Source organism: Poecile atricapillus, chromosome 1, assembly GCF_030490865.1.
Source record: "Poecile atricapillus isolate bPoeAtr1 chromosome 1, bPoeAtr1.hap1, whole genome shotgun sequence".
Taxonomy (NCBI): Eukaryota; Metazoa; Chordata; class Aves; order Passeriformes; family Paridae; genus Poecile; species Poecile atricapillus.
The window spans coordinates 74,714,823-74,728,873 of record NC_081249.1 but is presented as its reverse complement, the minus strand read 5'-3'; positions in this window follow the sequence as shown (position 1 = coordinate 74,728,873).

The window sequence follows — 14,051 nt, the reverse complement described above, 5'->3', positions numbered from 1 at the left end:
TCTCACATGGAAGGAAGCCAGGTTTATCAGAGGTTTTACCTCAGGCAGTGGGACATGATGACTTCTGCTGCCTTTTTGACATGAACCAGCTGTGTAGTGATACCCAAAAGAAGATTTTAAATAAATAAATGCAAAAAGTAAGTGTGCCTGCATGGCACTGGTAGAAAAATAATGACAAAAAAACCCAGAGGACTGAAGTTCTCTGATACCAACTAATTTAAATATGATTTATGTGTTAGACTTTCTAAGATTAAAGAAAAACAAAATCCCATAACCTTAAGGCAGATGAACCTGAAGTTATGGTTTATGCAGGGGTGCTAGAGAAGAATGGACCATCTAGGAAAATTACAGTAGGTCAAACAATTATTTATGTAATGTACCACACTTATACCAGTGAGCAAGAGCAAATGGAAGCTGTTGCAGTTGTGAAGTTCCTCATATGGAAAGGGTTTACAGTCACAGTCAGGATTTGCAGGATTCTGTGCTTGCGTTATTTAGGTACAGATTCCCCAGTGCTTAGTGGGCTGAGATCTACAGACTCTGCTTTAGGTCAATCAAAAGTGTGGTACCAGAAGCTATGACTCTAGCACATGTAATTTTAAATGCAGGTTTGGAAACAAGAAAGAACTTCATAGTTTTGTAGTCCATTTCTTCTCTTAATTTACAAATATACCTGCTTGCTTTTCTTAGAACCACTTAGGCTTTTTGTTACAATTAAAAACAAACAAAAAAGCACAAAAAGAAAATTAACTTTCAGAAATCTGTAAAAGGGTCATCAAAGTTCTAAGTGATCAATTTAAATAGGGAAGATAAACTACTTATTTTATATCACAAGGGTGCCTAGACAAGATTTTGATATGGTGTCTTCTGAACTAGAAATCTGTGTGTCCAGGGTGTTATGGTAGTTAGGTTGATAGCAAAGGCTCCTACTTGTAAATATTGTCTGGGTTAAGAGTAGCTCATCTCTTAGATGGGATGATAGAAATTTCTACTGGTGGAAGAAGGCAGTATTCAGCCATAGGCTGTATTTGGCCTTCTTGAGAGTGGCATAGCATTAATTACTCATACTTTAAGCTTTACTAATGCAGAAAATTCTGTACATTGGGGATTAACTGGATTTCCTACAGAATTGGGTTTCTTGTACAAATGACTTAAAGGTGTGCCTTTTTTCTTTCAAATCTTGAAGACTTTTTTGTCTTTATGAATTCTACATCTGCTGCAATAGTTCAGTTCAGTTGCTTTGAGAAATCAGAGTTTTTTACAGTGCATAGATTAGATCTTCCAGTGTATTTTGGAAACCTGATGATCTTGGAGGTCTTTTCCAACCTTAATGATTCTATGATGTCCTGTTGGTGCTGGTTGTCCCCACCTCATGAAACTTTCTGAGTGCTCAGCTGGCAGTTGAGTGTATCTGAGGTAAGAGAGCTTCCACCTCTGCTTATGGGGAAGTTCATCTACACATTGGAATGGTTGGACTGAGTCTTCATACTAGTCTTAAGTCATGCATATTACATTCATTGTGTCCTGTTTGAGTGTGCAATTTGTGCAAGCCGAAGTATCTTTTCTATCCTTCTCTTCATTTAAGTGCTTGCAGACTATTACTTTCTGATCCTTTAGAAATGATTCTTCTGATCTCTTTGAGGAAGCAAATTTAATTTATTTTTTTTCTTTGGCATCTTCTTTCTCCCCTTTGCTTCTCACTTTTGTGTGTTTGTTTTGTTTGTGGGTTTATTTTTAAGAATGGAAATAATCTCATAAAGAGTGTCATTGTCTGACCTTGGCTAAGGGCCACCTTACCAATTGCTGCCATGGACAACACAGATGTGATTTTTGGGGAAATTAATTAAGCAGCTTTTCTCAGGGTCAGCTACAGTCCTTCCCTCCTGAGTGTTTCTCCTTGGCTGCAGGGCTCAGCCATGCCCTGTGGTGGGGCCCTCGGAGGCAAACCTCGCTTCCCTCACAGTGGTCCCTGGAGCCCTCCTGCCCAGTGCCTGAGTGCTGACACTCATACAAAGAGACACAATTCAGTGAAAACATCCAAAGAAAAGTTCTTCCCAAACCACAGTACATTTTCTTCATTCTGTTTTCTAGTACTTTTGGGCTAAGCTTTTTTTCTGGTGTGGGTATGTATATGAAAGCTTACTGTCTTGTTTTATATATATAAATTTTATATTTTTCAAATTATATTATTTAATTCCTAAGATGCTGCTGCTTCTTGCATAAGTTTATCTCCCCTGTTCTGCTGGTTGTTACGTCCATTTTTTTCCCCTCCCACAATCAACTGTTAATTAGGGTTTACTGCTCTGTATTTATCAGAATTACTCTGCCTTTTGGTGGCCTGCTAGAGCTTCACCATAGTTGCTGTTTAGCATCAGAAGGCCAAGCAGCAGCACTGGGTCCATTCACTTCTTCCTCTTCTAATGTGCTTTCGGCATGAACCTGGTTGATGCCCAAATCCTTGCCCAAACCTTGCCTCTTTTACCCTTTTGGACAGCATTACCAATTCCAGCTTACTTCTTACTGTCCATTGGTTCGGGAGTAAACATGCTTTTCTTCTTGGACTTCTTTCATTGTTTTCTATGGGCAAAATTGTTTCCATGAGCTTCAGACATTTGTACACTGGCACAGCCATACTACCTTTTACCTTAGCCTACTTCTGTTAGGCGTATATAGATATCTCAGGGTTTTTTCCATACATATATATGTACAATTGATTATGTTTTTTGTACATTACTATATATGATATATTAATATTTCCTCCCCTTAAACTTTAGCCACCATTATAAATGGTTTAATCTTTCCCAGACTCTCACTGTACTCTTGATTGAAAATCATTTTTTTCTTACTATGTTAGCTATCCTATATCATGATGGTTTCAAACTTCTCTTTCACAGCTACAGATAACTTAATTACTGGAGTCTTCTGTTGATAGGATAACTGAGAGTGAACATGGGAATATTTAGACTCTGAAGCTGAGTCTTTTGGGGGAGCTAGTTAAACATTCCTGATGTGAGAAAAGTTTAACAATATAAAAGATGCTAAAATATCTTCGCATCTTTGCACAGTTTATAAGCTGGACACTGACCTGTGTACATGTGGTTTTAGCTTCGTAAAATGTTATCTTCTGAAGTATAAAAATATGGTCACTGCAGGGCTCTGTTTAACAAGTTCAAAAATCTGAGTCACAGAAGCTTAACTGCAGGACAAGTGGTATTTTTGTGAAATCCAAGTCAACTACTTTTGTCTTACAAAATTACGACTTCCTGTCCTTTGAAAACTATCTATTTTGATGTGCTTGTTTCAACTCTTGGCAGTGATGAAGGTGTATGTATTATTCATGATCCTTGAATGTCAGGTGTATTTCCAGTTGCATAGCTCTCAAAGTTAGACTGCTCATTTCATGACAGGTTTTTTGAGTAGCACTAGTATCAGGTATGACCAAGCCATGTGTTAAAAAATCCTCATTCTCCCCTGTTCTTAGACATTTATAGAAATAATGGAGATCAAATATTTGTAATATATGGCATATACTTGCATGTCTTTAGAATAAATTAAGATGGAAAATCAAAAACACGGTTCCTCCACTTCTCCTTCTTCCCTCTACCCTAGCAGCAGCTCTTGTAATCATCCTGTTCAGGAGGCCGGGTGAAATGTTTTGCTCCATCGTGGGAACTGTGGTCTGACCAGAGAACTCTGTTTCAAGTGAGAATGAAAAATTTTCTGAAAAAAGGAAATAAATATGGATGGACAGTTCTGAAACAAATTTTTCTGAGTCAGTTTTAAAAAATGAAATATTTTAATCTTATTTAAAATATAATTATTTGTTTTGATTTTACTGGTGAAAGATGTGAGTCTTCAGGTAGTTTTGAGTAGATGTCAGAGACCTCTACATTTATATAAATTGTATTTTCCTAATAATATTCCTATTTAGATGTCAGAAAAAGGCAAGTTTTTTAATTGCACTCTACACCGTGATATTACCCTTGTGGCTTTTTTACTGAAATTAGAACCATTAGTTCTCATTAGATATTTTTATTGTTTTGAAATTATTTGGTAGTCCTTGGTTTTTGATATGTGGGATCTCAGGAGATGAACAGATGAAAATTAGAGAAAGGTCAGTAAGTAATCATCTGTGCAATTAAAAATACATCATGTTTATGAAATCCAACCCAGACAAATGTCACAATTTTTAATAACTTTTCTCTTGTGTTAAATGCAAAAACCAAAAGTAATTATGGCAAAAAATAATTTGACTGTGTGCATATACACATGTAACTACCTTTTTACCTCATTGTATACTGTATCATTCTGTGTTGTCCCTATTATAAATCTAAAATATGTGCATCATGTAGTAGATGTAATTTAAAGACAGTAACCTTACAAAAAGAAGATATTTTGTCATTGCCCATGTGATGCAGTACAGCAAGGAGAAAAATTGGAAGCATTTTGGATAAGAGAGAGCCCTCTATCAGAGACCGCTTAAGGCATATCTCACTAGCTGCTTGATTTCCTGATTGCTCAGCATTTTGCAGAAGATTGTAGTTACACTAAAAGCAAAGTTATGTGGTTTTGACAAATTATTCACTATTTCTTTGCTGCAAGGCTAGTGCAGAAAACAACTTGCACTCTCCTGGTTTGGTGCAGAGGAGCTTTTAGGTGAAGCAAGGCGATAACCTCGCTTCACCCGGCCAGATGAGTGTAAACCAAAACACTGCTCAGTGCTGAAGTGTCACAGCACTCAGTGTCAGGCAAAATGTAAGCATCAGGAGGAGGCTGAAGTGCTGGTGTTTCCCTCAGAAACCATCAGCTCGTTGCTTTATCTCTAAGGAGAAGCATCCCTGTCCATCACACTCTCTGCAAAGTGCTCGGTGCTGTGACTGCCTCCCCTTCCCAGGTGCCCTGTGTAATAGGAGTGGGGCTGTGCAAGTGGGATGGAACAACAACCAGGATGGTCTAGCTTCATCTAGCTTGGAGGTGTCACCAAGGTTAACCCATCCTGCACCCTGCATGAAAACCACTTCCATAAAGAAAAACAGATATGTCATTGCCAGAGAAGACGGCCTCCTGAAGGGAACACAAGGCCTAATATGCAGACTGGACCCAGTCCTTAGGGAAGCCTGCTGCCTCCCTGGGGATCAGGTTGAACATATGAAGAGAAAGCCTCCTACCCTGGATATGGCCCTCAGAGTCTCAGATCATTATTGATGTATCAGGTAGGCAATGTTAAAGTTGCACCAAGAAGCCTAAGGGCAATCAAGAGACTTTTTTGCCTTAGGATGTCTGGTCAAGGGATGAGGAGCACAACTCATACTGTGTATCCATCCAGTTGCAGGAAATGATGAGGGAAAAAATGGAAAGAGCCAACAGATTCTCTTGACTGTATGTATACCTGTGTGATATTCCTTAAATGCTAAATTGAAATATTTTTCAAAGACCTGCATCTATTTTTTTCACAATCTTTATACTAACTGAAGTTAGTAGATCACGTATAAAGCGTGCCCTCCTAATTTTGTTAATAAATTGAATCTGCTATGCCTGTGTGGGAACTGATTTCCACAGGTGTTCTGCCACTTACTTCCTTGAGGTAATGCAAAAAGATGGGATAGTAAATAGAGAATAGTAAGACAGGATGAAATATAACCTCTAAAGAGCAAGGCCTTTGCACTATTCTGACATGTCTAGACCTATGCCTTAGGCTGTGTACAGTGTCAAATAATCAAATTCTGTTGTTCAAAATACTCATTGATATATGTTTTATTTTCTGATGCTGTGGGATGACTTCAGGCTAGATTTTGCCCTTGTGTGTGCAGAAGCAGTTTTTACTGACTTTGAGGCAAGGTGACTCTACACAGAAGTGGGATATTGTCTCTCAGGCTTTATGGCAATGCAATTATCTAATCAATTGGAGCCGTGTTTTTACGACACCTTATATGCACCAAATCCATAATAAATGATCAGTCTGGAGTTCTGGAGTTAGTAAGTGATTTGGAATAAAACATGTTAATAACATTTGTTAACATTTTGGCCTGTGTTAATAACATTTTGGCGTGGGCTTGTCCATGTATAAGTGGGTGTGACTTTTTTATGTTTCTACAGTTGCCTTAGTGCTGGTCCAAATTTGTATTGGGATAGAACAATATGATTATCAACTGCAAATACGATTACATTTTAAGTCTGTATTTTCAGACACATTTACATTTGTGTTCATTGCAATTACCATTGATAAGCCTTGGTTGTTAAGGTTTTGGGGTGTAAAGTTTTTTTCTAGTACCTGTGCTAACTTTGATCATAGTAGTTACTTTCTGCTTGCAATGTGCAATGAAAATTGTGACATTTTCAGGTAAAATTTAGAAGAGGGCCTGTTAACCAGTATCAGTATCCTGAGCGGTATGAAAAGGGGCAGAGACAGTAGATCAGAGTATTACTCACCTTGAGCCATGTGAGGAGAGGCTGGGGGCGCTGATCTTGTTCAGTCTGGAGCAGAGATGGCTTTGGGGAGGACCTGACAGCAGCCCCCAGTGCCTATGGGAGATCATCTAGGAGACAGAACTGGGCTTAGTGAAGTGAGGCTGGGTGAGAGGACGAGATAGTGAAAGTAAAGTGAATCAAGAGAGGTTCAGATTGATTTTTATTTTTTTTTAAATGCCCCTGTGAAGACAGGCATTTGAAGAGCAGAACAAGCAGATACATTGTGCTGTTTCTGTCCTTAGAGATTTTCAACCTTGACCAGGTGAAGCCTGAGAATATGGTCTGACCTCAGAGCTGACCTCCTGTGAGCTGGAGGTTGGACCAGAGCCTCCTGAGGTCACTCTCAGCCTGAACTATCCTGTGATCCTGTTCCTAACCTCCAGAGAGGTTACTTGAAACCTGTCTGTCTCTATTTGCTTTTTCTGAATTTTGGTCTGTTAAACTCAAAGATAAACAGTACCATGGTAAGAAAATCCTGTGAGATTGTGCTGAGTTTGTCAGCGCTGAGATCAGAACATTATGACAAGGAACATGGTGCTGGAGGAGATTCCTTTGAGTCTCCAATATAGCCCCCTCTGTCCTCACAGGCAACCAGCTGGCAGGCCATCCCTCTTCTTCAGTCTGGAGTGAAGGAGAGCAGAAAATTAGGCAGCTAGTTTGGTTAAACTATCTCTTGATCACATCATACCTGTACTTAGAGGAGGAATTACCCAACAAGTGTGGCTGTGAAGTAGATGATCTAGGCATTGAAAACCAAGAAAGTACAAAGACTAGATTTTTATTTTTTTTTATCTCCTCAGTGTGATTTCAGCAAGACACACCTTAAACCCACCTGAACATGGAAGGAAGTTAAATTACCCTACGTAGATTATGCTTTTCCTTAGGCAAGAATGTAACTAATGCATCTCTTTCTTTTGTGAGTAGGTACATATTAGAAGCATACTAGAAGCATAACTACTGTGGAAATGTTAAAATATGCTAAGAAAGAGACTGTAGAGAAAATCAGGTTTTAAAGGACAAGTTTTCCGTGCTTTTGTATATTAGGCCCTTTTCACAACAACCCTTCTACTTCAAATCAAGCTGTGGAAAATAATCTCTATTTTTCTTCTGAAGCTCGGGTAGCATCTATGTTTCTTTGTTTACCCATAAGCAAAACAAATTAATCAGGCAAAGAGTAGTTAGATTTTGAATGACTGTAGGAGAAAAAAAATGCTTTGTTATGTACATTTTTTTCTGACTGATTGAGTTTAGATTTATGTCAGCATTTCTTTTAAATCTTCAGTTGATTGAAAAGTCTTAATCAGCATGATCAGCATTTTCTAGACTTGAAAAGGTTGATTTTGGCCAGTAATTGCATTTCTGTGTAATAAAATCATTGTGGTACCTAACTACTGAGTTTTTTGTATGGTAGAAATTAAAAGATCATAAAACATTATTAAGACAAATATGATGGGACTTTTTTAAAGGAAATACATGCTAAGGTAGCTTTGAGCTACCAGAAATTAATAGTTTTTAATGGCAGAGGTACTTATAAATGTTAGCAAATATACAGTAAGAAATGTGTTACAATCCTTGTTCAGGGAAAGCTTCCATCAAGAGAAGAGTAAGCAACGTAAATCTCAGAGTGTAAGGAAGAACTTGCTTTATTAGAACTGTTTTGAGTACATCTTGCTGGAACCAATAAAACTGTGGAAAGCCTTTCATTTTTTTTAATTTTATAGCGAAGAAAAAAAAGATTGAACCTGGTTTTCTTAAATACTCTACTCATATTGGTTTCTTTTCCCCCAGTATGCCTGTAGGCAGTACCAATCCATTATCCTAAGGCAGTAGTTTGATCCTGCAGAGCACTGTGGAGAAAAACAGCGTGTACAGAAGCATTTCTGCACTTGGTGTTTTGTGTGATTGCTTTGGTTCCGCATTACCACAGTCACATTTCATCCACCAACTCTTCGGCCACTGTTAATATTTTTTTCTCATTTCTCCTTCCTGTATATAGCAACAGATTGACTGGGAATTATGAATGAATATATGCTAATTAAGAAAATAAAGTAGTTTAAAGATACACAAATGTTAATAGGATTTGAAATAAGAGGTAGCTTGAGGCCACTGCTGTAACTAACAGGCCATTTAAAAATTATTAGCATCAGGCCCAATGGACCAGTAGTAAAGTACAGCTGCCTTTTTAGTAGAGTACCAGAGCTAGCAGCCCCTAGACCCTGAGCTTTACTCCACTGATCACAGCTGTGAGCTGTGCTGAACTACTTTTGCTTATTCCTGCAAATGCCAGCATAGAAGCTACTTGCCTTACATAATGCCGAAGGTGATATATACAATATTTTATTATTCTTAAAGAAGTCTTTACAGCAAATTAATTTCAATACATCAACAAAGGCATGTTCTTGCATATCAAGCTGTTAAATATTTTAATAAATTTCAGTGGTCTGCTTTCATGTACAAAAGAAGGGATTCTATTGCTCATTTTGTTGACCAAACAGTTCAATGAAGTGATGGACTCTACTTTGGTCAGCCTAAAATCCAAAAATAAATAGAAAAAATAGAAAATAGAAAAATCATAGGATGCAATTGAGAAGTCTGCTGTTGCAGCAGCAAAAGAAGTTTACATATTTTAAATCTCTTGTGATTAACATGATAAAAAAAAAATTTGTAAGGGCAAAGCCTGTTTGACAATGTGCCTCCTTTTCCTCCAGGTCCCACAGAAAACTCTCCTTTGGTCCACTCACAGAGATAACAGGATGCCAGCCAAACAATCTCAGCTCCCTTCTTATCTGTCTTCTTTTCTAAAACTATCACCAGAACATTTGCCAGCTCTGTAGAAATCCAAATTATAGATAGCCCATTTCAAAATGTCTTATGGATGAAGACCCTTTCCTGCCGAAGATATGAGAGAACAAAAGAGGGCTCATGCTCCTGTTTTAAATTAGTGAAATTGTGGAAATACTTAAGATGGTGCCTGAAAACCAGGCATAGAGAAGACAAAATTAGCTGAAAAACCAGGAAGAAATGGAGAGAACTGAAAACATTTTTGTCATTGTTTTTTGGGGTTTTTTTGGAGTTTTTTTTTTGTTAAGCATTTTCCAACTAAGTCATGAGCTCTACCTTCAGAGGGTGTATTTTTTGTGAAATTAAGAAAATTCATTGCATGTAGAAAGATGTGAATTGGTGCATAAAACTAAATATTGACAGCTGCTTTAGGCTGGGACCAGCAATGCCCTCTCACTTAAATGGTTTAGAATATATTTTGCCATCTTTTTGTTGTGCTTTACAGACTATTGTTCTCATTTATAACCTCAAAACCTGACAATGTCATAGGAAGAGAGAAATGGAAACAGCATTTTTAATTGTTGTGCCACAAGCAGGATGGGAACTGAAATATCTGCATCGCAGTGTGCCTAAGGAGAGCAATGGGGAGATGGTTTTTGAGAAGCAGTTTGATTTCTTTGGGTTTATGATTTTAAGTCAGCAGGTTTTACTGACTTCTTTTTGTGTGGGTGCAAGAAAGATTCTGGTGCTACTGTAGTCAGAAGTGTAATAATTAAATTTAGTAACATCAGTTGATTTTAATGCAAGTTAGCAGTTTTGCTCTTGGAGGACAATACAAGGTATGCTAAGCAATTTCTGCCTGTGAAAGGCAGTGTTGGGTTTCGGAATGGCTACTTGAGTCAAGGGGAGATGGGTCATGCCAAACATTCAGAACCTTTATTCTACAGTCTGCTTTTAGTTTGGAAGCCGTTAAGAGCTTCGGTTTTGGGTAAAGACACCATTTTGTTTTGTGTTTTACAAGTACAGAGTTACAAAAGAGATGTTCATTTGTAACAGAAGTTAATTATTTAATGTAGAACTTAATTATTTCATGTGAAAAATTGTTTTGTGTGTGGTAACAGTGCTTTATGAGACAGCATAAACATTCTCCTCTCATTGACTGCTAGGTTCTCAGACAATAGCACATCTATTTCCATAGCTATCTCTTGCCCCAGAATTGAAATGAAATAAACTCTCCTTGTTAAACAGAACATGGAGAAATATGTAAGACAAATATGTTAGACACAAAGTGATGTACTTTATTAGGCTTATCTGCATACTTCTTCTAGAGACATCTAAGCTAACATCTGTCTTTTGGTAGTAGAGATTTATGTGTTTAAAACAAGCAGCTGTACAGAACAGAAAAATTTGTGACCCACAGAAGCAGAGAAGACACATACATATGTAGGTAGACAGGTATGCTTAGGCATGTATTAAACTTTTTTTCTTAAGCCTTGTTTTAGCTGAAAAGAGTTATTTAGAAAGCATACCCCATTCATGGCATTTGACACTGAAAACAACCTTTCATATCAAACAGCTGGAGCTTGAAGTCATTTACCACAGGGCACAGCCAGAATATATTTTGCACTCGGATCTGATCAGGCTGGTCTTCCATTTAGAAGGCGAATGGCTTTCACTGTAAATAACCTTAATCAAATGGTTCATCTACATTTTATTTTTAGAAAAGTAATTCTTTCTTCTCATTACTTTAGTTATTATGTGAGACCTATAGCTATTGAAAAATGTCTTTTATACATAAAAGAAGTTGAAAGATTAGTTTTTTAGAGAAAGAAAAAACAGCTTGATGGCAAAAATGGAAGGCAGTGGAACATGCATTTCCAATCATCCACGCCAAGCATTTGATGTTAAAATCTTCATTTGTTACTGTGGCTGATTTCCACTGGCATAATCATGAGAGGCTAAGAAGAAGCCCTCATAAAATGAGTAGAGGAGAAACTGCAAGGCACACTGGGAGAAAATGGACAGAGGGTAGGGGGCTAGCTTGGGGTTTTTTTAAATTTTGGAATTCTGGTCCCCCACAGACAGTGATTTCCTAATGTCATTTTGATCAGACATGTCCACAGTAGGCAGAGCCTACATCTGAAAAAATTCCTTGGCTATGAATCCTGAATTATCTGGGGAAAAGAGGCAAGCTACAAGATGCTGGAAAAAACCTCAGTGCAGTGAGATGGTTGAAACAATGATGCAACATAAAGGAACAAGTACAAGTACAGAAAACCCAAACTGTTTGAGTGTTCAGCATGAGATGTCTGAAGTAACCATGATTTCCAGAGGTATATAGTCACCCAAGAAGGCTAAGATCTAAACTTCTGGAGAGAAAATCTCTTGGTATGGTTTTGGTTTTGTGAAGTTAAGACTAATAATGCATAAAATTTTTGAGGGAGGGCTGCAGTATGAAGTACAGAATAATGAAAGAAATCTCAGAGAATCCTTGCTGAACAGGCCAGTGATGGATAATAAGGGTATTTACAGTCATCTTAATGATTCTTTGAAAATATTTTATTCTTTAATTACATGAAGAACTTAAGTGTTAGCATTTTGGTTTTCAGAAAACTGCTTGTTTTTTTAAAAAACTCAGAACAGCTAATTGACATGTCTATTGGAAATTAAAATAGGAGTTTGAGTGAAAATTTAAAACTCCTTGGCTTTCACTTCTCTATCCTTCAAGGTACCATTAAGGCAGTTCAATAGATCAAGGCTAGGAAAAGCAGTGAAAACAGAAAGATGATACAATTTATGAGGTAATTCTGAGCTGTTGGAAACACCTAAGTTATGAAAAAGCCATCATTACCAATCCTCATGTGGAAGAAGAAACAATCCAAATAATAATGAAGCACATTTTAGATATACATGGCAAAGTAAATTTCACATTATTTTTAAAATTGATTTGCTCTTCAGAGCACACTTGCACTATCACAGAATAAAACTCACAGGATCTCTTATCCACTGTAAGTAAACATCCTCAAATGTGGGTAGACTAATAGAACAATTGTCACTTGATGGGTGAACATCCTCATCCCTGAAATGACAGCTCAGAAGATCCTCCTTGCTTGGGGAATAGCTTCAGCAGAAGAGCCTTGTGCACTTCGTCAAGTGCTGTCCTGCCAATACCTAGTAACAGGCTGCAGAAGGAAACAACAGAATTTTTCTAGATCCTCTGAAGTTTTGTCTCTCTGATCAAGTTGTATGTATTCTCATGATGCAATAGCACGTTCCATTTATCTGACAGTAACACTGGTTTTGAGTTGTGCTTCCTACCATCAAGATGAAAAAAGTAAGGGAAAGACAAGCAGATTTTTTCAAAAACAGGTATTTTCAAAAGTATGTATGTAAATCCCAGCTTTTTTTTTGTACTGTAATTAGTATGTGTAATTAGATAATAGTGGTTATTAACCCACAGGAAATTGGGGGAAAAAAAACAAACAGGTAAGATTAATTGTTTTCAGAAATTAGAAACCATGTTTTCAGGATCTTTAAAAGATGCTCAGATCTAAGAGTGGCCAAGGAAGCAGTGTTTTATTTAATGTTATTTCATCAACATCATGTGATGGATGTCTGTTAATCTTATTGAGGCCAAAAAGAATCCATGGCTTCACTCATTCTAAATAGTAAACAGCAAAGTGAGAGAAATTATTTAAGATTATATCCTTGCACAATAGCTTGAATCAAAGTCAGCAGTGATTGAATTTGATAGTGAGGGAACTCCTGATGATGTAAAATCAGTTACTGAGGAGAGAAAGTAGAACCTCCACCTGGGCCAACACATTCCAAATCTTGGACTGGACAGAGATCATTGCACTTCAGGGGACCTGCGTTGGCTGGAAGATTATCAAGGTGGACGAATAAGAAGTTGAGAAACAGACTCACCAACAAAAGAACAATAGAGTTGTAGTGATGGATCAAATTACATCACTCCCTAAGGACAGACTTTAATTCTAAATATAAAACTACAAATCAGAAAAAAAATAACTCAGTGTCTTTCCTGCAGCGGTCAAATTGAAAACAGTATTTGAGGTACAAATTATGGTAAAGCCTTCATCAAAAAATTTAGGTTAGGGGCCATACTGTATGGCTTCACCTCACAATGAAATGCAGTTAATTCCTGTCAATGACAGTTTTGCTGGCAGGAGCAATGCAAAATTAACATGTGTTTCTCCAAAATGAAGAAAAAGATTGTCGCTATTTTTTCTGTATACTGCAAATAGTTCTTCTTATGTGTAAGAAAAACCTGTGATTACATAGCTATGTATAAAAGCTATTTTTATGTACTTAACTGCATGCTTCATAAGATACACTCCTATTTAAAACTGATAAAATTGATTTTTTTTTTTAGCTTTTTCTTCTGGAAAGAAAAACTTTTTAAATATGCCTATCTTTTCCCTTTTCAAGATAAATTAAAAAAAAAAAAGCTAGTATTGTAGAGAATTGGGCCATCAAAGGATTACTTCTTAAAACAAAATTAATATTTTTATTTGCTCTGTTTCATTAAAATAGGATATGTAGAGTGCAGGGACAGGTTTTATAAAATATTAGATTTTGGGGGCTAAAACAAGCTGCAAATTTGTTTTGTCTACAAGGAAATGTTTGGATGAAGTTCAAATATTAACTGAAAGAAGTAATATGTCTTGTAAAAAAATTAATCTATCCAAGAAAGAGAGAAAATGTTTAATAAGAGAAGCAAAAAATGTTTAATCACACAGGCAATCTAGATAAGTTATCAAACAAGATTTCTCTAGATATTC